This window comes from Canis lupus, chromosome 2 (assembly GCF_011100685.1).
Source record: "Canis lupus familiaris isolate Mischka breed German Shepherd chromosome 2, alternate assembly UU_Cfam_GSD_1.0, whole genome shotgun sequence".
In the NCBI taxonomy this organism is placed as follows: domain Eukaryota; kingdom Metazoa; phylum Chordata; class Mammalia; order Carnivora; family Canidae; genus Canis; species Canis lupus.
Window position 1 is genome coordinate 14851916 of NC_049223.1, and position 24628 is coordinate 14876543.

The window sequence follows — 24628 nt, forward strand, 5'->3', positions numbered from 1 at the left end:
CCCAGACAAATATCATTATGCCTCCCTCATCTAGGTGGTGGGAGTGCTGAAAGCTACCCTGCCGGCTCCATAGCAGGTCTTGGCAACATCGACCAGGCGGTGCTACTGAGCCGGGGAGGGTTCTCACCCAGTCCAGGCCTTCTCCTGGGGCTCCAGCGGCCTGGCATGCAGGGTGTGGGGGACTCTTCCAAGAGAAATTGGGGATCTGGAGCCTTGGGCCTTCATCCTTCCTTCATCGTCGCTGACTGTGGCTTCATCTGGGCAGGCTGCAGTCTCTACAAGCCCGAGCTACCTCTTTCAGAAAGTCAGCTATTGGCCTAGAACCCCAGATGACTTCCGGCGACCCCTCCACCTCTCTGGCTCCCTTCATTCCTTCATTCAGGGGTCCATTGATTCATCTAATATTCACTGAGCCTGGGGCCTCAGACATGAAGAGATGGAACTTGGTTTTACTCTATGCCCTATCCTTCTGATCAGCCCCTTTTCATGGTTGTCCTTTCCCAAACACAAATTCCTTGGCAGACAACTCTGAGTGCTAAATTTAGAAACTGGTCACCTTTTGGGGGGGGTCAAACCATTTGTTAACAGAAGGCACCACACAGAATAATCACCCTCTACCTCAGTGGGAATTAAGCTATAGTTTTAGTAGCAAAGATAATCAAGTTCCAAACAACTGAGCAAATCTAGTGGGGGTGGGCAGGGAAGTTGGGGCACAGGGCTCTGGTAGGCTCAGGCAGGACCCAGACTGTGCTAGATCCCTGGGTTTTGGGAAGAGGGCTCCTGAAGACAATCTCAAAGGTCTGTGGGCCTCAGGACCCTAGGCCAAGCGGAAGGCATTAAAGCTCCAATGTGCTCCAGGAGGGTCTGTGTACAGTTGATTATACTGACTTAGGTATCAGCTGCAGCTCTTTTTCTGCATTTATTACTGATTATTAGAGCATAATGTCATCTGCAAAGACCCATGGGCCTCATTTCTAGACAGGAAAAATCCCCCTTATTATCTTCTTAAATGATTTCCTGTAGGTTCCCCTTAAGTAAAACCACTAAGCTCCCACTGGTCCGGTTCCCGCTGACTCATGGGAGGACTGCCCTCAGCAAAGGAAACTCAAGCCCCCAGAACGTGGCACAGAATGATTTGTGTTTCAGTCCAGGCTGATCACACAGAACATCGAGGCACCTTCCCTCAAAAATCTGGAGCGGGGGATCCCTGGGTGGCGCAGCGGTTTAGCGCCTGCCTTTGGCCCAGGGCACTATCCTGGAGACCCGGGATCGAATCCCACGTCGGGCTCCCAGTGCATGGAGCCTACTTCTCCCTCTGCCTGTGTCTTTGCCTCTCTCTCTCTCTCTCTGTGTGTGACTATCATAAAAAAAAAAAAAAAAATCTGGAGGGGAAGTGGGGGTGGTGGCCTTGTAAGGAGCCTGGCTCCATGTCAGGGAAAGTCTGCCTCCTGACCCTCTTGGATGGTCCACACGGTGAGGTATCACTATCATGCAGCAATAGCCAAGCCACACTGTCCAGGTTCTGAGATAGTGGTCACACGGGATGGCTTTGGGGACCTCCGTGTACATTCAGCCCTTTAGCGTTCTGTGACTAATAACATTTAATATTTCCTGTGCATGGTCTCATAGGCCTCGCCGGCAGAAAGCACTTTTTCACTGGAGCCCAGAATTCACTCTTCATTTGCCTTATAGTCCTGTGCTTGTCTTTGGAAAGCTTGCAGGTGTCCGTCCAGGGCAGAGTAAAGCAGAGATGCTGTTAGGGCAGGTAGGGAGACTGTTAAGGCACTGGTTCGTGAGGGAGGGCGGGGCTGGACAGACTTAGGGACAAGGCCTCTGAAGAGCCTCCAAGTGTAGCAAGAGCCGGTCTTGTCCACCACCACCCCCAGTTCACTCTTACGCTTTCTCCTTTTAATGCTGAGCACGATGATCCCTCAATACATGTGCATTAGTTAGTGAGGCCAGAGACCACCCTTGGGAAGACCCAGGAGAGAGTCTGAAGCCACCAGGGCTACAAAGCCAGCAGCAGGGGCATCCCTCGCCTGCCACCCCCTCGCCACCCCTGCACGAAAGCTGCAGATCTGGCTTCTGTGTCCCAGTTATCCTCCAAATCGGGTGGGTTTGCAGTGCAAGCTGCCCCTACCCTACCCCCTTTTGGGGCACCATTGCATTCTGTGACTGTGCTTCCTCCTCGAGGTTGCTTTTGAGTTGGTCACCTCTGCGGTACCCGAGTGAGGGGGAGTGTGGCCAGCCCTGGGCTCTGTGCCCAGCTATGACTGAACTACACCTCACCGTGCTGGAGCAAAGTGGACCTTTGTCTCCCGCTAGTTTCTCTGTTGCCATAGGCCAGCTTGAACCACCCCTTCCGGGTGCCACCTGGACCCTTCCTGCCTGCTCATGTCCTTCCCACCATGCACACTTCACCCCGGGAGTGACCATGCTGCTCGGGGGTCCCGGGTGACTTGGCGACACAGAGCAAAACCCAGAGACACGACCCACAGATGGGGGTGGGGGGGAGTTCCTCAGCTTGTCCAGTGTTTTTATTTTGGTTTCCTTATACTTAAAGAAGCCCAAGAATTTGTTTTTATAAGCTTCTTTACCATCATCTCCACGCCAGGGCTCTTTGAAATGCTTTTCTGTGATAAAAATCTAAAAAGCTCAGCTCTAATCAAAGATATTTGCAAATAATCTGTAATGTAAAACCAGACACCACCACATTGTTTACAATCTTCTTTTTCCAAATCAGAGTAGAAGGGGTGGCTTTTTGCCAGATTTTCTGAGAACTTTCCATTTGTTGTGTTCCTTCTCCCCACAATATATGGGTGCAAATTAGACATTGTGTATTGCAGTCTATATACATGCATCTGTTTGTTCTGTATTCTTTTGAAACTATCTTCTTAAGACTTCAAAGTGGTAGAGATTGTTTCTAACTCAATGTCTTAGACTTTATCTTGGTTTTAGCCATAATGTACTCTCTGGGTTATTTTTCTAAGTTTGTTTATCCTGCTTTCTTTCCAAGCAAGCAGGACAGAGTCTCAACAACTAGGTCACACTTTAGCAGCTACGTATCTTTGCTCAGTACAGCAAAGCAGAACCATCGATGCCAGGCAGCCAGGAGGTGGGGAAGCAAGCAAGCACCTGAGGCTTTGGAAGGTGTTTCTGGTTCTGAGAGTCTCTTGCAAGTGAAACATGGAGACGGCTCCAGCAGAACCACCAGAAGCCCAGGCACACCCTGCTCTCCTGTTGGGGCCCCTCTTCTCCCCTGGCTGCAGCTGGGCAGAGGGGCCCAGTTCACCACCATTGATTCCAGGCAGCAGGGAAGTGAACTCCAAACCAAGTGCTCTCATTGTCTTGCAGGATCATTGAAACACTTCATATAAACCAACATCCCTGGACTCAGGCACTCGATAAATACAGGTTCCTGGTCACAAAGGACCTCTGTGTTGGCCAAACTTGTGAGGAAGTGAAGCAGGAAGGAGGGCAAGTATTAAAACAGATCCCTCAGTACTCTCAGAGTACTTGTGGTACTCAAACCAAGTACTCAAGTACTTACTTCCTAGCAAGTAGTGAGGCAAGCCAAACATGCTGCAGAGAAGCTACTCAATGGAGAGTCCCCACGTTGGTGGACCCCACCTCATCAGGGCTTGCATGAGTCTGCAGGGCTGCTGGCTGTGGAAGCGCTCCTCAAAGGTGCTCCTGACACTTTCGTAGGCTGACCTTTGAGCACAGAATCTTGACCCATCGTTCTTCGTCCAGAAAACTAGGATGTCCTATGTGGCCTAATATTTCCCTTACTTTATATGTGTAAAATGTACTATGTACATGATCTTTGCCTTCACTGTGTAGCACCCTCTGCTATTATGTTTTAATATTTTTTTAAATCATAAAAAAGCCTGGAAACAAATAGGAAAAATAAAGGTGGTTAATTCTGGGGAGCTAGGAATTTGCACAATTATTTTTTTCCATATTTCATACTTTTGTTTCATTTTTAAACAAATTGCTTCTTTGTTGTTGAAAGTTGGTTTCCTCATAAGCAAACTTCTGAGAATATTTCATGATTCCAGACATACCAGTAGCTAGTTAGTCCCTACTCTTTATGATTTCATTAACTAAAATTTATATTTGAGTTAGGAAGTTTGTTTTGCACTGAGGCACCTCCTAAATCCAAGCACTCAGAGCTGTCACCATGTGACTACATCATGCCTGAATACTCGTATGCTCAAATGGCTTTGGGACACCTCCTCAAATGCAGGGGGAGTCCACTACCCTTAATTTGGATGGTTTAACTCGAGTCCCACATTAATAACAACTACCTCTTATACAGTACTCTACAGTTTGCATGATGCTTTACATTATCTCCCTTGATTTTAACTCACAAGAGCCTTGGATGTGAATACTGATTTGATTACTCTCTTTTTAGAAATGTCTAATAAGTATCCTTGGGTTGCACAGTTAGGAAGTGAACTCCAAACCAAGTGCTCTTATTGTCTTGCAGAATCATTGAAACACTTCATATAAACCAACATCCCTTATAGGTCACAACTGTCTTGTCAACCTAAAACATGCCCACTGCTTCAGAGGGGTCACCCCCTTGGTGTGCTGTAATAATCACAAAGAGACAAGAAAAATTCCTTTATTGTTTTGGAAAGACCTGACCCTAGATGTCAACTTGCCATTTAAAGAGTAAGCATCTTTATTTTTACATCACTACAATTTAACTAACAAGTGTCAATTGAATACTAGTTCCATTGCCATTCTAGAATTATGCTAAGTGCCATGGGAAATTCAAAAAAATTACAACACAGTCCTTGCCAAAACAGAATTTCCTATATAATTATGAATTCTGAGCTGCAAAGATCCAGATTTAGATTTTATTTAAAAATGTTCAATGTCAATAACTAGGAGGAAATATAGTAACTTATCTGAATATTTCTAAGTATTTGTATAACACAGCTAGGTATTTTTCGTGGCTCTTTTCTCTACTAGGAACACAAGAACTGTATTACAATTTATGATTTCTCACTTAAGAGCCAGCCTCTCCCAGTGGCCAGGATCTGATCTTCTGGAATGAACACTATCCACATTGGTGGAAGAGGGACAAGACAAGGGATAGGAGTGGACACCTGCAGGCCCTAACCAAATACTCTCCTCCTTCTGGGAAAGAGGGGCCAGGCTACACATCTTGGTGCTGCCAACCCTGAGCACAGTTCTTATAGAGAGTGGCTGGGAAGGGTTGGTGTGGGGATGAGGAAAGAAACTGCCTAGGGAGTCTGAGTTCAGAGCATTTCCAATTGGCTGTGGATGGTGTGCTTTAAGTTGTCACCTAGTGTCACTGGATCTTAATTTCAGTAGTAAAGAGAAGGTCAGGCAAAATGATCTTTGTTTCTTTTTTTTTTTATCTGAGCTCTAATGCCCTGTTATTCTAATTAATCAATTAGTCAAGAAGTTGCTAAAGTGTCTTGGTTTCCATCAGCCCCCACATGAGACGTCTTGGGTAAACACGTACACACATGCACACACACACGTGTGCACGTGTGTGTGTGCAGAAACTCACACCTGTTCTTGTTTTGTCCTGTCTAATGATGTAATTCTCATCCTTGGCCTTTAAGAGCACCAGAAATCTCTCATGTGGGGAAGGCTGTGAAGGGGTCTGCTGAAATTCTGAGAATGATTTTTCTATTGGGTGGTGAGGAGACACCTTCTGCTGTCCCCCAAAGGCCACAGGGTGACCGCACCTGGTGCCGAGCATATCCAAAATCAGGAAGCCCAACCATGGAGAGGCATTTGCTTGCTAGTGCTGCTGGACAGGACAACTTTCTCTTCGGTGCCTGCTCTGAATGGGCCACGTTCAGGCTGGAACACAGTTAGTTGGACATGACTTTTATTTCTGCCCTCCCAGACCTGGTGAGAAATGTCAGGAGTGTTTATTAGTCATAGGCACAAGGGCCCCCGTGCAGGTTAGCCAAAAGTCAGAACCTAAGGGAGAGGGAGCAGGTAGGGCTTGCATGGAACGCTGGACCCCAGCATTAATTAGAAACACTGGTGCCCTTGATGGAGCCAGCTTGTATAAGCTGCTGGGGCCTGTGTTCACTTCATAAAGCTGTTTTATATGGTATTCCTGGCAACAGCTGGACACTTTAAAAGAAAAATAAAAGGAACATTATTGGTAACTTGGGGAAGGGGGCATTCTCTTCTCTGCCAGTCAGCTGTCCACCCCCCCCCCCCATTCCCTCCAAAAATTTGACAATGAGGGCTGTCAGAAGAGTGTAGCTTCTGCCTTGATAGAGTTTTCTAGGGCAGTCAGTTAACCTTTCCAAATCATAGTCGACTTGTCTGTGAAGTAGACACAATAATATGTGTCCCTCCTTGGGGGCTATTTAAATGTAAGGAAAAGCAGAAGAAGCTCTCTGAGAACTGTAAAGGAATACCCCAATGCACGGGTGTCCTTGCTATTCTGATTCTTACACCAGAAGACTCAGGACAGCAATGGTGAGGGACGTTAGAACAGTGATTCTCAACTGGTGAAGATTTTGCTCCCCAAGGTCCATAGGCAATGCCTGGAAGCAGTTTGGGTTGTCAGTTTTGGTTGACTGGGGACAGGAGTGGGGGCATGTCATGAGCATCTACAGGGTAGAGTCCAGAGATGCTGCCCAACATTCCACAATGCACAGAACAGCCCCTTGCCACACAGAATTATCCAGCCCCGAATATCAATAGAGCTGAGGTTGAAAAACCCTGGGTCAGATGCTCGCATCCCTTAAATATGAGGGATCACCAAATCCACTTTGCACCTGAGCATAGCCATTTCAAGGAAATGAAAGGGACCAGGTCTACAGCTTATAATGGTGGCTCAGGGAAATGGGGGAGAGCAGGTCAGTGGAGACCTAGCTAAGTGTACTAGTTAATTCAACTATTGTCTCTCAGCCTCAATTCTCTGCCTTTGATGCTGCAAAGGTTGTTTCTACCGGCCCTGCTTTAGCCCGCCAGGCACTGCCAGTAGGAGGCGCTGCAGAGAGATGTGCAGAGGAAGGAAGGACCCTTTCATTCCCTGGCTTCCTGTTCCCTCCTGGGTCCGCCAGAACCTTGCTTTTGGCAGGGCAGGGGTGTTCGCTGTCCCTTCCGAGATCAGTGGTGGAGCTCAGCTTGCAGTTTTCCAGGTACCAACAGCCGCTTGCATCCGCCGAGCAACAGCTTCTCCAGCTGGATGGCATCCTGTCCTCCGGGTCAGAGTTCCAGCTCTGAGGGGCCCTCCTCAAGGCTCTGAGTGTAAAGCATTTCAACTTCTTGCCTCAGGTCCTCTGCCTTAGCATCGGACTGGCATATCTCTCCCGTATCTCTCTTCTTAATACCCAAGAGTTTTGTTTTGTTTGGTTTTGTTTTTTTAAGATTTTTTTTATTTATGAGAGACACAGAGAGAGGCAGAGGCATAGGCAGAAGGACCCTGGGATCATCACCTGAGCCAAAGGCAGATGCTCAACCACCGAGCCACACAGGCATCCCAATTTCCAAGAGTTCTAAGTAGTGTGCTTACCTGCTCCTGGCAGGACTTGGGCTGATACAGAAATGAAGCACAGTGGCCTCCAAAGGGAGGGGGATCTCAGAGAAGTCACCTCACCACAGCAGGAGTGAAGAGGAGCAATCCCGCATGGCAGCTTCCTCAATAGTGGAGCATGTGAGAGCTTTGTTCAGTATCTTCCTAGGTCTGCAAAGAACACTGGATGCAATGTCACCATCAAGGGGGACCATGTACATCACCTCATCAGAACAGAGTTGCGGGCTTGTGTTGCGGCAAACAAGAAAGCCTGTGAGTTCTTGAGTCTAAAAGTGGTTCTCCTTGGCCTTCTCTGGCTGGCGGTCCCGTTGAGACTTTGCCAAACCATCAAGGCAGAAAATGTCAAAGCCACTTTCCAGGGGTAAGATCCATCTCCCAAAATGCTCACCGACGATAGTCTGTCTTCTCACCCTGATTCAGATGTACTGTGGAAAATACTTAATGTGCGGAGCATGAAATCTTCTCTCCAACAAATGGTGTCAAAAGTCCAAAAGAATCTGCAGTAGAAACCCATCCGTCAGAGCTATCGAGACAGCAAGAGATGCCCCGACATGGAGACACAAATCACTTGGTTTATGGGAAGAAGCTATGAGATACCTATCTTTATTTTCAATGAAGTAAATATTTTTAAAAATATACTGCTTGTGTATATTCCTCTCTCCCAGCTGGAAACAGTAGTTGCAAAATAGTCTAGGAGCAGTAACGAAGGAATTGCAGGGAAATAAAAAGAAAACCACATTGCTCTGCTTTCACCACACGTTGCCAGGGGTTATTCCTTTCTGATAGAACAACACTAGAAGAAAGTATGTGCTGGAGGGATGGGAGAGCACAGGTGTCATCCCTGGAAACCCGGAGTATCTGAGGATGGAGGGTGAGAAGCTCTAGCTCCCCCACACCTCGCTTGCCCGTGATTGTAACAAGCCACCAGCCCTCAGCGTCAGCCCTGCCAAGGGTCCCAGGAGTGGAAGCACCACTCTGGGGTATAACTCTTGGAGACTGGTTTGCTGCTTCCCTGGACCACTCCCTCCCCATCCCCTGGAGATTTCCCCAATTCCTGAGGGTGGGGGTGGGGACCTTCCGCGGTGATAGGGCAGCTGAGGGACAGCCCAGTTTAGCCAGGAGGCAAATGCAGATGTGGTATGTGGCCGAGGAAAGCAAAAGTACTCCCTTAGCAGCTCTAGAGCCGAGCCTGCAGTCAGCTTTTCCCGGCTCTCTATAGAGAGAAAGAAGGAGAGAAGCGGAGGGGTTTTGTGCTTATGCATGTGTGTGTGTCCGCATGCTTCACATTTTATGTGACAGACAGAGTTCTATCAGAACTCTATGCTGTTTGTACTCCTGGCTCCCCCTCTGTCCCCCAGGAGCACTGTGAGAATGTCTCAGGCTCTCCAAGAATCTCCAGATAGTCTCACTATATGCACACACATCACCACCTCTGGTTGCAGGCTTCTTGTGTTGTGTCCTCCATACTGTTCAAGAGGAAGAGCTCTCGGGGCATTGTGGACTTCTCTTTTGTCTCTAAATGAGTACACTGAGCAGAGGTTAGAGCCCAAGACAGAAACGACTACCTTCCTCTCTCATCCGTCTTGTGCTTCCATAAGGATTGTCTGGAAGTCAGAGACGATGGGCTGGGGGCAGGACGGGGCATGGGGGGTATTGACCAAGGGCACAGTCTCTGCACTTGCTCTCCTATCAAGGCCAACCTCCACCCCAAGGTAATGGTAGAACAATCCCAATCTCTCTGGCTAAGGAAGTAAATATGGAGCCCCTCCATATTACATGGAACCCACCCTCCTGGCAGGGACTGATTGGCACACTTGTCAGGTTAGAGCTCTAACGGCCTGAGTAGCCTGTGAGACTGGGAACATAGATCCTCCCGGATGCCTGTGCTCAGACGCCAGGCCGCGCTCCTGCTCTCTCCAAACCACTTGGCACTCACCAGGCAGATAGTTTCTGCCAAATCCGTGGCCAACTTGGCAGTTACTGTGAAGTCTGGGAGATTGCTTCTCAGACATCTGGTTCCAGTTCCAGCCTTTCCCCACCAAGGACTGTGGCTGGTGCGTGGTGGATTCATGAGCTCTCCACTTGTCCCTCCCGAGGTCAGATTCAAGCCATACTCCAAGTAGAAGGACATTGCATGTAATCTCTTCACCCAGTCTCTTCCAGTCTCCAAGGACCTTACATACTGTGATCTCCATGGCCTCTTGGTCAACACAGGCACTCAGAATAAGTTAACAAATAAACACACTTCGGTGCTATGTTCCCAAAGATAGTTGGGGCAGAATGTACATATGTGAGGAAGATGCCAGTTCTTTATGACAGTGGAAGGTAAGTCAGAAACATGGTAGAGCAGGTGTTATAATTCTTAACTGGACATATAGATAAGCTGAGGCAAAGTGACTCCTAAGTGTCAACTGGTTCGAGGTAGAACCAGGATAAGAACTCAGGACTCAATGCTCCATCCTAGCTTCTCCTACTATGTTGTAATTTCTGCTTGCCTGCGTTATGATTTTTTTTTTTTACTTTTATATTTTGGTGAAATAAAGTAGAATTTTCTTTACAACAGGGGCTCAGAGGCCCATTAAAATGGCATGCTCCATTTGATGTGCAAATGCAGAAGTGAGTTTTTCTTACAAGAGGATTTATAGCCTTCATGAGGTTCTCAAAGGGGTTGGTGTTACCAACAAAATTAGGAACCCTGAACTGTACTGTTATGATGGAGCTGAGATCAAGTCAAGGGTGACCTTTGTATGGATTGATTGTAGATTAAGGGGGAGGGTCCTTCCTGATTGTCTAAGACTCAGAATGAAGACTCAAGATGTGGGAGGAGAAACTCATCTTGTTCCTCGGAGGCAGACAGAGTTGCTTAACTTGGCAGCTGCTAAGAACAATTGGAGCAGCTAGTGTCCTGAGAAGGTGGTACACATGCTTCAAGTCCCTAAGTGCAGACCCATGGAAGCTTAGAACCTTGGATCAAGGAGCATCCCTGTAGATCATCTCACCTGGATGTCTGTGTACCTAGCTATACATTAGAATCTTTTGGGAATTGTTGAAAGCAAACCATAGCTGAGACCAGCCCCGGAGATTTCTAGGGTAATTACGTGAGGGTGGGACTCTGTGCTCTATATTTTTAAAGTTCCTTGGGTGATTCTCATGCACAACCAGCGTGGAGAACCGCTGACCTTCTAAACCAGTAGTGTTCCAGTGGCTGAGCATCGAAATCACTTGGGGAGTTATAAAAACTCCTGTTGCCCCAGTTCCACCCCAGATCTTCTGTGTTAATTGGTCAGGGAAGTGCCAGGCATCAGGAATTTTTAAAACTCCCCCAGGTGATTTTCATGGGCAACCAAGTTTGAGAACTGCTTTTGCAATCTAACTTAGCACTCTCTATTACCAAGGAAACCAAGCCAAAGAGAAGTAGTCTAGAGTTCACCACCACAGCAGAGCTAGATTAGAACCCAGGACATGACCTTAAGGCTTGGACTCTTCTGGGGTTCACCCAGTTGAGAAGAATGATGTTACTTTAGGCAGGGCAGAGGCGCTCTGGAGGAGGGGGGACTCCAAGAGAACTGGTCGTGCCTCTCTCTTTGACAGATCAGAAATCTTTGTCTCTAGCTCTGACACCTCTAAGACTGCCTTGCTGGCCTAAAACACAAGTGGTGTGGAGCTAAGAATAATTGCTTTTGCATTTAAGCGATTCTGGGAAGAGAAGTTTGTGAACGGCTAATTTTTGTGAATGCGAAACATCAGGAGTAAAGAGGTATAGATATTTCAAAGTGAGAGTTCTCCCCCTTTGTTCTGGGATCAGAGCTGAAAACTTGTAGAGAATTCCTTCTCCTTCTCTGCTTCCTGGAATTCCGGCCTGCCCACAAAATAATGGGACTAGATCTCCTGCCTCAAAGCTCAAGAGAACCCAAATTACAGTGTGGATTTTCATGGGGAGGGCCGGCCTGCTCCCCTTCAGCCCTTCCTCGGCGCCCAGCTGCCTTCTGCCAGCTGCCTGCTGGAGGGACGGGGAGAGAGCCAGCAGGTAGGCCCCTGGTCTCCCCCTTCCAGGTCACGATCTGTGTGTGAAACAGAAAGCTGGCAATAGGATCTCCAGGGAGAATCACAATGGGCCAAAGTGTTGGAACACCGGCCACCGGCTCCAACATTTAACTATCCTACCTTATGCCTACAAGTGCTAAGTCGAGGACGAGATGTGGAGCGATGGGGCTTATCCCAAGGGGCTGAAGGGAGCTTCTCACCTCTTTCCTCCTCCGTGTGATTTTTAAATATTTTAATGTCCCCCACGACTCATTCAGCAGACATCCCTGGAAATGAAGATAAGAGTGTATCATGACATCTCACATTCTGCATCGAGCTCTGCAATTTACAGAATCTTTTTCCAGTTTTCATTTTTATTTCATCCCTACATGGAGCTCGAGGCCAGCAATGGCATCCCTTTCAAGGGACGGGCACAGGATACCAGGGGACATCAGAGAGCAAGTAGTTGAGCTGGAACCCAGAGAAACATCTATTCTAATGTCACCTTGTTATTGAAATGCAGTCGCCCTCCTAGTCTGTTCAGGTCCAGTTGGCTGGCCCCTCCTGTGCCACGCACAGGGGCAGGACGGCGTCCGTGAGGGAGAATATTAGGAAAACTGGCATCCAAAGAGAGTGGCTGAGAGTTCGTGCTCTTGCATTTTTTTCTTGCCTCTAAGACAGTTTTTTTTTTTTTTTTAAGATTTTATTTATTTATTTATTCATGAGAGACGCAGAGAGAGAGAGAGGCAGAGACACAGGCAGAGGGAGAAACAGGCTCCCTGCGAGAATCCTGATGTGGGACTCGATCCTAGGACCCTGGGATCATGACCTGAGCCGAAGGCAGATGCTCACCCACTGAGCCACCCAGGCATCACAGAAAGTTTTGATTTTTGATCCCTCAGTAAAAACACTCCCTTTTCTAAGAATACTTGTCACTGTGGAATTGATTTGCAACGCTAAAGTGTATTTTATTTTGCAGCTTATAGCCTGATGTACAAACACATTTTCAGGAAAAGAAATGAAACAAGATCCTGCATCAGGTTGGGATCAGAGAAACTTCCCAGGGCTTTTATCAGCTGAATACGAATGACAATTGCTTCCAGCACACAGTCCTATTTTTCTTTTTCCTTCAGAGGGGGTACATGAAAATAGTACACTATAGGCGATTGGCACACCCACAAGTGCCTTATGCAGAGAAGCATTTTCTAAAGGATGTTGCTTTTCTGGTTTTGCCAGTGGGGTGCCAGGAGAGTGACAGCAAATGCTGGGTGAACCTACCTACTCTTTAGCCCTCTTGTACCAAAAGATTCTTTTGATTTGGTAGTCTAGGAAAAACACTAAGAGATTTATTGAAAAAAATTGCATGTCCTCTATGAAATAAACTGTACAGTATACAGGTTATATAAGGTAAAATGGCAATAGCTAAATCAGAGCTGCCAATGTATACTTTCCATGCACTTCCTTCCCAGGGACCACTTCCAATAGTGCTCGGGTTACCTGGATCTGGACACCCTCCCCCATCTTCTTTGATCCACAGCACTCATTGGCTTCTTCTGCTTCTTCATCCTGTACAGGTCTTGTGATTTACTGATTTACTAATATAATACAAGAGTTCTGAGTCTAATTGTCTGCAATTACTGAGAGTCAAAACTTTAACACATCCAGAAGCTTTCTGCCCAGTGACACAGACTTTAACATTCTTATTGCTGATGTTATCCTGTTTCTAATTGTTTGGCACAAATCACTTCAAATACTGGAAATTCTGAGGGTAAATGTGCGTACTCATGCCATTGGTCAGATGCTCGTGACGTCTGTCTGCAAACCATCCTGAGGCCACTGTTGTGTCACCTGCATCTGGGATGCAGATCCCAGATGACACCTGCGACACCTGCAGGGATTCAAGTGCAAAAAGAAGCACCCTCCTGTAGGATATTGCTTCGAAGGGCACATGAATGCATTATTCAGAAATTACCCTCTTTATCCACATTGTGAACAACATCCCACTATTAAAGTTCTCCTTTGATTGAAGGGGATGGAATGGCATCTGCTAATGTTTAACTAGGAAGCTACATTGCTGGATTTTCTGGTTCCTTCCTACCCACTTGTGAATTAACTCTTCTTTACTTCTATTTAGTTTACATACATTGGCCTCTTAATATTATATGCAATAATTAAATATTATATATTATATAACAACTGTATTACACAATACAATATATAATGTTATATAAATATTTACCTTTTTATTTTTTCTGTTTCAAGTCCCAGATTTTTGTCAGACTCCATTTTTCTCAGTTGAAAATAGAGCGCTGCCCCATTGCCCATCCTGGAGGGAGATAATCCCTCCCTCAGCAGCTGGGTGTTCGGGCTGCCATCGGCCCACAGCCAAGCTCCTCTCAGGGACTTATCCACAGCATAAAAGGAGCTGTGTTTCCCAAGAGGTCTCCCCTTTCCCCCTGTCATTAGAACAGCCCAATGGCAAAGGGAGGGAAGAAGGTGCAGAAGGGATTATAGGATCTGACCCTTAAGCCCAGTTTGTTTCTAAACTGCCACCCAGCTTCCATGCTCCCTGTGGTGGTGGCTGAGTCCTCTGTTTTTACTACGTGGGAGCCCAGCTCTCCCCTTGGTCAAGTTCTGTTTCCCTCTGTCTCTTCCAGGTATTGTTCTCTGGTGCACTCCCCCAAATAAACCATTTGTGCACAAATCTCCATCTTGGAATCTGTTTCCAGGAAACCCAACCTATGACATAGCGAAAGTCTATCCTTCTGTGTTCTGATCAACCTATTTAAGTATTCTTATTTTGATTTAACCTTTAGGAAACAATCCATTCCAGTTATTTTTGTTATTTTCCGATCTGAAGCACATGCCCTTGGTTTTAAAACCTATGACTTGAGATTCTGAGGCAAAAATTCTTCCTCTGACTTCACATGGACACTCCAGAAATAGAGTGAGATACAGAAGAAGAAATGCTCTTGGGCTGCATTAACATACACCCACACGATGAGTAACACAGCCCAGATCTCCAGGATGTCTCCTGTCCTCTCCACCATTGCTTAGAAACTCAGGCGCCCTCGAAGCAGATAGTCTAAGGGATTGTAGGTACAGTGCCTGTGCCCTGTTCACCACTCTTGACATAATAGTTCCTCCTGCAAAAGGAACTTCTTACCTCTCTGACAAACTTTAGGTTTTTGTCCAACTTGGGTGACATCAGCTAAGATTTTAGCCTACTACCTTTACTCAAAGAGCAACCCCTTTTATAGAGTTTGTTGCTTCAAAAAAGAGAAGAGATGTGTTCTTAAAACGTTGGAGCAGGGGAGTAGCGGAGAGGATAACTTGATTCGTGCATTCTCCGAGGCTGCTCACATTCCACAGTTTATGTGCTGCAACCAGGACATGTTTTGCGAAGAAAGTTATATTTGACTAAATTGTCCTTCTGACGTAAACCTATAATTTAAAAATTATATATATTTAGAGAACAAGTCAAAACAGGAAACACATTCCCAAAGTGGATAAAGATATTTGAGCATTAAAATACCTACTGCTATCATAGTAGATGTAGGTCCTTGTGTTTAAATAGAAAAACTGTGAAAAGCACCAAAAGCAAAGACAAAAGAGTGAGCCTACGTTTGTGCTTCTGGAAGGGGCTGTGGGCTCTCTGGCTGGAGATATCCCCTCTTTGTTTCTGTCAGAGGAGGCCCTGATGCTCGTTGCCCCACACATGGGGGCTGTTGCAGGAGCACAGGCTGAGTTTCGGCAAAGCTTGGCAGAAAGGAATCCATGTCTTTCATAAAGAAAAAGATTTGAGCTGGAAAGGTCAAGCTAAAACTCCAGGAGAGCCAGATTCTTTTCCAGGAAGAAAAGAATCCAAAAGAGGTCACATATAAGTAAAATTGTGCCCCTAGAAGCCCTTCAACTAACAATCCTAGTTTTGTTCTCCCTAAATTGGTTTTATGTGCAAATTACCTAGTTGGGAAGACCAGACGGATACACACAGAAGTCAAGTAAGAAGTCTGGACTTAGATAACATTGTAATTCAAGGAACAGTGCTGGGCAGTGGGAGACGGTGCCAGAGATCATTCTCCCCACTTCCCAGTGCACTAGAACCACAGCCCACCATTTGGGCCCCACAGAAAGAGTCCATAACAGGACGGCACCTTGTGTTTACCCAAGAAGAGTGCTATGGATTGCTTATAAAGCTTCCCTGAATATCATAAAAGGCAGGCAGACAATATCTTTCCCATTCCAGAAATTTTTCCAAGAATTCTACTGATGGAACAGCGGCTGGGGCTGTGGTGGCACGCCTGCTCCATCTCTGCCTTCATGCCTCCTGGTCACCGTATGGAGTTTCACACTCAACAAAGAAGACAACTTCACTATCAAAGAGTACTTTATGGAGCATCTGGGTAGCTCAGTGGTTGAGCATCTGCCTTTGGCTCAGGTTGTGATCCTGGGGTCCTAAGATTGAGTCCCACATCAGGCTCCTTGTGGGGAGCTTGCTTCTCCTTCTGCCTGTGTCTCTGCCTCTCACTCTGTGTTTCTCATGAATAAATAAATAAAATCTTTTTTTTTTAAATACCTTATGCTACCCGAATTGTTTACTTCTTTGGCCTTTTTGAAGCACTCCCTTGTATATAACAAGTATACAGTAAATATTTCCAAATGAGTGAATGAAAAAAATTGTTTTAATGTAGTTTTGAATGAATGAATAAATGCTGTCCTAGTTAAGAGAAAAGGTGAAATTTCAGAGACTTCTTCTGGCCTAGCTTCATGGTTCCCTGTGATCCCTCAGGCTGACTGACTGTGACTAAGTCTATGGAAAGCAGCCTCCAAGATGGCCTAATAATCTCTGTCCTCTGTGATCACAGCCATGTGAGATCCCTTCCCCTGGAGTATGGCTGGACCCAGAAATTTGCCTCTCATGAATAAAGCATGACAAAGGTAACAGGATGTCACCTTTGAGATCAGAGTGTAAATAGACAGTGGCTTTTGTCTTGCAAGCCTGCCTTACTCTCTCATTTGCCCAGCTGTCACACAGGCCCTATGAAGAAACCCACATGGCATGGAACTGAAAGTGGCCCCACCAGTCAACAGGTAGCAAAGAAGTAAGGCCCTCAATCTAATAGCCTGGAAGGAATTGAATCATGCCAGCAACCACATGAGTAAGTTTAGACATAGATTCTCTCTCAGGTGAACCTTCAGATAAAATGGCACCCCAGCAGACACTGTAGCCTTTTGAGTTACTTGGAGACAAAGTTACCAAACAAGTCATATCTGGATTCTATAGACATGTATTCATAGAAATTGCAACCTGATAAATGTTGTTGTTTTTAGCCTCTAAGTTGGGTGCAATTTGTTATGCAGCAATAGATAACTATCAAAAAAATCCATTATAAAGGTTATAAAATAATTTTATAATTGTTAAAACCAAAGCACAAAAGACTAAATGTATTTTGCATGGCCACCCAGGGAAGCAGTAACAAAATAGGAAATGGAGTTTAGACACCAGTTAAATGTAAGACTAACTTTCTCCTAGACAAAAGATAACATTTTATGTGGAATAATGGCAGTAGAATCCATGAGTTTGGTAGTTATGTGTGTCCCCTTTTACTTTGCTTTGGTTGCCTTTCTTTAATCTCTTTATGGGGAGATTAAAGGCCCATCAGTGCTGGGCCTTATCCCAGGGAATATTATTCCTTTAACAAGATAACTTTTCTTTTTCGAAAGAGATTCCAGGCATTCAGTGTGCATCCTAACAAAATGTTGAAGTATAGGGGAAAAGAGACTTTCAAATAAGCACATAATTATCAAGCAATCTTCTTTTTATCTATCATGCTGAGAGCTGTCATAAATTTTTCATTCTTGAGAATCTTGTTCCAAAATTGATGATGTCTTGAGAGGCACCTCTTAATTATACTTTCTTCTTATTTAATTAAGTGGAAGGAAAAACTATTATCAATGGAATCTCTTCAAGTGAAGTGGTTAGCCAGGATCCCCAGCATTCTTCCCACAGAGAAATAATACTATTCTGATGTATCACTCCTGTGACTGAGTACAGCACCTGGTTATAAGAATGCTTCACTTCAATCAGGCCAATTTTTAAAAAGTCATTGAAGAAACCCAACATGCACTTAAAATGAAAGAGGCATCTCATATGGTAAAATTCTAAAGTTTGAGTCTTTATGGATCAAGTGTTCTTTTCTGAAAATTTGTTAAGTATACCATGAAAAAAAAGCGCACTGAATTCTTGATGTAGTGGTGTCCTCATATTTGCTGACCGTTGCTGGCAAGTTGACCTTAGACAATCAAAACATAGTGGTTCTAGAGGGTTCCCCTTTCTCCACATCCTCTCCAACATTTGTTATTTACCGTCGTATTCATTTTCACCATTCTCACTGGTGTGAGGTGGTATCTCATTGGGGTTTTGATTTGTATTGTTAGTGGGAATGTGAACTGATACAGCCACTCTGAAAAACTGTAGAGGTTCCTCAAAGAGTTAAAAATAGAGCTATCCTATGGCCCAGCAATTGCACTACTGGGGATTTATCCCAAAGATACAGATGCAGTGAAAAGCCAAGACACCTGCACCCCAACGTTTATAGCAGCAATGTCCACAATAGCCAAACTGTGGAAAGAGCCTCAGTGTCCATTGAAAGATGAATGGATAAAGAAGCTGTGGTCTATGTATACAATGGAATATTACTCAGCCATTAGAAATGACAAATACCCACCATTTGCTTCAATGTGGATGGAACTGGAGGGTATTAAGCTGAGTGAAGTAAGTCAATCAGAGAAGGACAATTGTTATATGATTTCACTCATACAGGGAATATAAAAAATAATGAAAGGGATTATAGGGGAAAGGAGAGAAAATTAGTGGGAAAAATCAGAGAGGTGACGAAACATAAGAGACTCCAAACTCTGGGAAATGAACAAGGGGTAGTGGAAGGGGAGGTGGTGGTGGGTTGGGGTGACTGGGTGATGGGCACTGAGGGGGGCACTTGGCAGGATGAGCACTGGGTGTTATGCTATATGTTGGCAAATTAAACTCCAATAAAAATATACATATAAAAAAATAGTGGTTCTACAATACCCATGATAATGACAAGATTTAATGTATGGAGTAGCCCATAAGTAAGTCTAGCACTGGAAGAAAAATAACCTCATCTTTTGAGAGAAAATGCCAAATCTAAGACAACACTGTCACTCATCTATTGCCTGAGGGCAATGTGGTATTTACAGTACCTCCATAGGCTAAGTGTTTTGGGTTGGAACAATGACAACCACCATTTCAACAATGGCACAGATACCATGATCCCATGTATTCATTATAACAACCTTGGCATGTAACTGTTACTTTCCCCATCATGCAGGTGGGGAACTGGAAATGAGAAGGTATGTAACTTGTCTAACACCATAATAACTAGTGGAGATTGAGGCAGGATTCAAATCCAAATCACTTTTATTTCAGAGTATGGGTGCTTCCAACTATACTATATAGACTTTAAACCCTTGACTTCAGAGAAGAGGAAGCTGCAGGCCCTTGAGTCCAGAGCTTTGACCCATGCTGGGATATACAGCTACCCTTAGGAAAAAGTAGACTCACAACTGCTGTGTCACTCCATGTGTAGAGGAGAATGGATTTCTGGGGGTAATCACTACAAAAGTAAATGCAGAGGAAAGGTCCTGAAACAATGGCTTCCAGAATGATCAAGAGTTATTCTTGGTAGTCTTTTTCCCAGAGTATTCTTAAGAGAGAAGCCCATTCCACTTTTCAATCTTCCCAGTAAGAACTCACATGAAGGCTTAGCATAACATAATATACCCTTATATTTATGAAAGGCCTTAGAATCACCCATTATCTGTTTATCATTATTAATAATGATGCTGAATATCTTAATATTTTCTGTCTTATTGGAGAATAATGTTTCTTCCCCCTATTAGAGGTATTCAATGTGATGTATCATAAAAAATATTATAAAATCTGTTATTTTATGTGTCTTTTTCTCAGTAAATAAAATATTCTGACTTGCAACCCCAGGAAATTATTAAGATAGACTTTTAGGGAAAATACTATAGTTCCCTTGACATTTAGAATCAAAGAAGAAAAAAAAAAAACAATTAAAGTGTGTTTAACTAGTTTCCATTTTCTATAGCAACTCTAGCTCCACTCAATCAGGCCTCCCCAAGAGTTGTAGTACTGTTGAGTAGAAAGTCAATTTATCTACAGGTATTCTTTTAATGTTTATTAAAAATCACATTATGGACATTATCTCCTGTCAGACTGTCCCACTTACGGTGAATTTCTTAAATTTCCTGTCAGTCCCTCTGTAGCTTCTATTTTCCCCTCATTAATCCTTCAAAACCCCTGGGAGGTAGGATTGTACATATAATTTCATCCCTATTTTAAAATACTGTTTAGAGTTTTGCTTTGAAATTGCTTTTAGGGCTGAATGTTTGGCTTTCTTAAGTGAACCTGTAATAAACACTGTTGAATTCTCTCCAAATTACCTCGAAGAATTACCTACTTATCTGGAAGAACCATCAGTGTAATTTTAAGGGATTTTGTTTTTATTCAGCGGCTCTAACTCTTTGAACTTCCCTACCTCGATTTTTCAATCTTTCCACAGGAAGGGCTCTGCAGAGAATGGAGCACTTTGCAGCACTTTTCCTCATAAATGCCAAAGAGAGTGTTTTTGTTTCTACTTTGGTACTTGTGACTCTAGCTCCAAGGGAAGCAAGATTTCCAAGATTAGGACAGTTTAGTCTGGAAAGGAGACTAGTTAATGGAGGTGTGATTAAAAGGTACTTAGGGTTTTGAGAATCTTGTGAAAATGATATGATCCATTTTTGACCTCTTGCAACACTCAACAAAGAAATGCTCCATGTATCAGAGTATCGGTAGTCTTAGGTCCAGTCATAAATAGTATGGCTTTTAGAGAGAGGTATCATTGTCATCCCTAGTTTGCAGGGAAGAAAAATGAGATGCTTAAAACTAGAGAAGCTGCTTACTTGGAGTCACAGAGTTAGAAATAGTGGCATAGGAGTTGTGCACATGATTGGATTCCAGACCCCGACCTATTAATTAGAGTGTTATGTTTCTATGATATGATCATTACTCTTGCAAATTAGCTCTAATCACCACCATTATAGAAACATTGCAACACAAGCACTTAGTAATCCTTTCTGCTGATCCAGTTGTTCACATGGTTAAGCAGAGTCAAGGTGCTGCTCAGGACAGAGATTAATGGTGTACTCAGATGGTGAATGCCATTTTTCTGGAGCTAGGTTAGTGCAGTGAAGTAAGAGCACCAGCAAACAAGGTTCAGATTTGCTTCTTCTTAGCTGCATGACCCTGGGGATATTTTACAGTCTCTCCAAACCTCGATTTTATTATATGTTAAATAAAGATAATGATCTTTATTTAACTGTCTCAGAGGAGTCAATGAAGGATTAAGCAAAGACAACAATGATCCCTAAATATTAGCTATTATCACTGTTTTCTTGAAGAGAGCATAAGGGAGCATGGTGATGCTGTTAAGTGGGTAGTGGAGACATTGTATTCACTCTTGTGAATAAGGAACTGGTGAGGAGAGAACACTGATTTTCATAGGGTCCTCTGTGTAGTGGATCTGCAAACAGTAGTGACAATAGTCCTCATGCCACCTTTACAAGTTTTGTCTTAGACTGCTGGAAAGTAGTTTGGACAAAAAATGATACATAGAAACTTCAAGTAATGAGTGCAAAATTGAAGTCAGGTGATCAGACTGGAGTCACCAGCATAGGGTTCAAGTTGACATCAAGGCAAATATAGCAAAGTAGGGATGAGGTCAAGAATAAAGATTAAATTATATCTAACTAAATCTGTGCAAGGAAAGCTCATTTAAATGTCCTAATTCAAGATTCAGAGCACCAGTGGCCAAAGCCAGAAAAAACGGAAATCTTATAGTGTGAATCAGCTCACAGTCCCTGCATGAACTTGGGCACCCTTGGCATCCCTGGGCCTATGTTTCTTTAGCTACACAATGAGGATCAGATAGTATTCATTTTATAAGTTTCAGTAAATTTTATGCATAATGCCTTGTTTATAGAAGGCACTCAAAAAATACAAGATACATTATCAAGATAAGGAAGCTGCTAATGGTGAAACATAAGAGTTGCCTTGTTCACCACTGTATACCAATGCTTGACACAATATAGGAACTCATGATTATGTTTTGAATAAAAGAGGTCAAAGGATCTGATGAAAGTGAACACCGAGGACAGCCGTAAGGGGAAGAGGCATCACAAGGGGGAACCTATAAAACCATGGCAGGTTTCATGTCGAAGAGAAAACAGGTCAGCCAGTCAGCACCAGACCCCAACCACAGTTCACATTTATATGCCATTTGCAAGTGCTAAGACTCAGCCCTTTGGACAATACCAGAGTTTCTTTTCTCTAATGCACTGTCTCTCAGAAACTCCAAGACCTTAGATCCAGGAGCCACAGAGTGACCATTAAAGTCAAGAGTAGTGGATGCTGCACCTTTGTGCTTCTCCCCAGAAACTGGCAGCTGGTTTGGGTTTTTAAGAATTTGATTGCCTGCCTGAAGAATTGTCTATTCTGAATAAAATGACATTTGCCATAGCAAATGTAGTCATGATTGATCTCAGGTAGTAAGTTGAATAATGAATATAGCATGAGCAAAACCATTGCAAAGTGTCACAAATGTGTTTGTATTTCTTCAATAAGAAAATAAGCTTTCCAGTGTGTTTTCTCCTTTTAAGAAAAAATTTTGAACTGTTTTTAAAATCAGGCAGGAGTTAAAGATGCAAATTATGTTTTCTATCCTTTTGTTGTTTTTATTTTTAGGAAATAAATCATGGGATTTTAAAAAAATAATGTTTATTTGGAGATAATTGTAGATTCACGTGGTTGTAAGAAATAATAGAGAGACCCAGAGTGAATAAAGGGAAAGGAGAGAAAATGAGTGAAAATATCAGTGAGGGTGACAAGAGACACCTAACTCTGGGAAATGAACAAGGGGTAGTGGAAGGGGAGGTGGGTGGGGAGTTGGGGTGACTGGGTGATGGGCACTGAAGGGGGCACTTGGCAGGATGAACACTGGGTGTTATGCTGTATGTTGGCATATTGAACTCCAATAAAAAATTTTTTTTTTAAAGAGAGACCCAGAGTGTACTTTTTCCAGTTGCTGTTAATAGTAATATCTTGTAAATTGATGGTGCAATGTAGCAACCAGGATATTAACACTGAGGCAGTGAGGATATAGAACATTCCCAATACCACGTGGCAGGATGGTGGATCTCTCATCTTGTCTTTTATAGTCATGCCCACTTCTTTTTTACCTCCCCTCCTCTTCCACCCCTGGCAACCACCAATTTGTTTTCTGTTTTTACAATTTTGTCTTTCAAGAATGTCACAAAAAGTGGAATCATACTGAATACAGTCTTTTTGGATTAACTTTTTTCTTCACTTGGCATAATTCTTTGGAAATTCATCCAGATTATATGTATTCAGAGTTCATGTTTTTTTTTTTTCTTTTTTTTTTTTACTACTGAATAGTACTCCATGGTATGGATGTATAACAGTTAATTTAGCCATCCACCTACTAAAAAATGTCCGTGTTGTTTCCAGCCAGGGCCATTATGAGTAAAACTGCTATAAACCTGTATGTACAGGCTTTTGCGCACACGTAAGTCTTCACTTCTCTGGACTGTTATGTGAGTGAGAAATAAATTATTTTCTAAGCCATTAACTTATTGGGTTTATTTATTATAGCATGTCTGTATATTTCGCCTACTTAGCCTATGTAACACAAATGTCTCTTCTGTGTTGGCCACTGTAGTGGTGACAAGAATAGCTATAAGTTTTGTTTTTTTTTTAAGATATATTTATTTATTTGAGGGGGTGGGAGAGGGTACAGGGAAAGAGAGAGAGAGAATCTCCAGCACACTCCCTGCTGAGCCCCACCACAAGGCTGGATATCCTGACCTTGAGACCACAACCTAAGCCAAAATCAAGAGTTAGCTTAACCAGCTGAGCCACGCAGGCACCTCCGCCCGCCCCCCCCCCCCCCCCCCCCCCCCCGCCTCTTTTAAGATAATATCTCTTAGTTCTTAAGTGCTTACTCAAATGCAGATACTATATGTGACTACATTATAAAAGATAGCAGTGGTAGTTAACATTTGCTGAGTACTGACAATGTGCTAGACACTATCTCAAATGCTCCATATATTTATTCATATAACCTACAGAATCACCCTGTAAGGCAATTACTATTTTTTTCCCACATTTAACAGGTGAGAACAGTGAGGCAAAGAGATTTAATGCCTAAGGACATCACTAGGAAGGACTAAAATTAGGATTGAAACTATAATAGACTGGTACCAAGGCCTTCGATCTTAATCACTGTACTGAATTACTTTTTTTACTTTGCAGAATCTACAAATCACTATCAGATAGGTTCTAGAGATTCCAAGGAAACCCATAATAACCAGCCTCCCTATGACCCACCAGGGATTGTATGCATTATTTTATACTATAATATATAGATTAAATAGTCTAAAATATCATTTTTATCATTGATATCACTAAATTGGAGAAGGTTGCTTAGTGTGATAACCAATGGGCCTATTCATTGACCTCCAGATTTAGGCAGAATTATCCTCCCAATAAAGAAATGTTGAACTGGTTTAGGTTCCCACCACCTACTGAGTCTTGCCTCAGTAAGACCAAGAACTGAAGGAACAGATGGGAATCCATGTTTTCTGTGGAGAAGTTTGCTCCTGAGAGGAGGAATCAAGCTATATATGCCATACTTTTGAGTTATATATTATTCCTCCAATATATGTATATATTTCTCTAGTCCTACTTTTCTGTTTTCCTTGGATGAATAGTATTCTATTATAGCTACTCTACTTTTTTTTTTTTTTTAGCTTCTCTATTGACTTTTAAACTATATCTCTTTGTTTGCTCTAGAAATTTTGATATGCATGTTTAGGTTAACTGTCTATTTTTACATAATATTATATACTTCACAAACAATATGAGAACTTCAC

General features: G+C 43.5%; 1 long non-coding RNA gene across 2 annotated transcripts; it reads right to left on the minus strand.

The window, feature by feature from the left end:
* Positions 1–5383: 5383 nt before the first annotated feature.
* LOC106560017 lies at positions 5384–14276 on the minus strand. Of its 2 annotated transcripts, XR_005355230.1 has the most exons (4): positions 13812–14276; positions 11794–11859; positions 7529–8046; positions 5384–5898 (listed from the first exon to the last, which is right to left on the minus strand). It is a non-coding gene; the product is annotated as an uncharacterized LOC106560017 (long non-coding RNA). The 2 variants fall into 2 exon arrangements; XR_005355229.1 differs by having other exon boundaries at positions 5384–8046.
* Positions 14277–24628: the final 10352 nt, after the last annotated feature.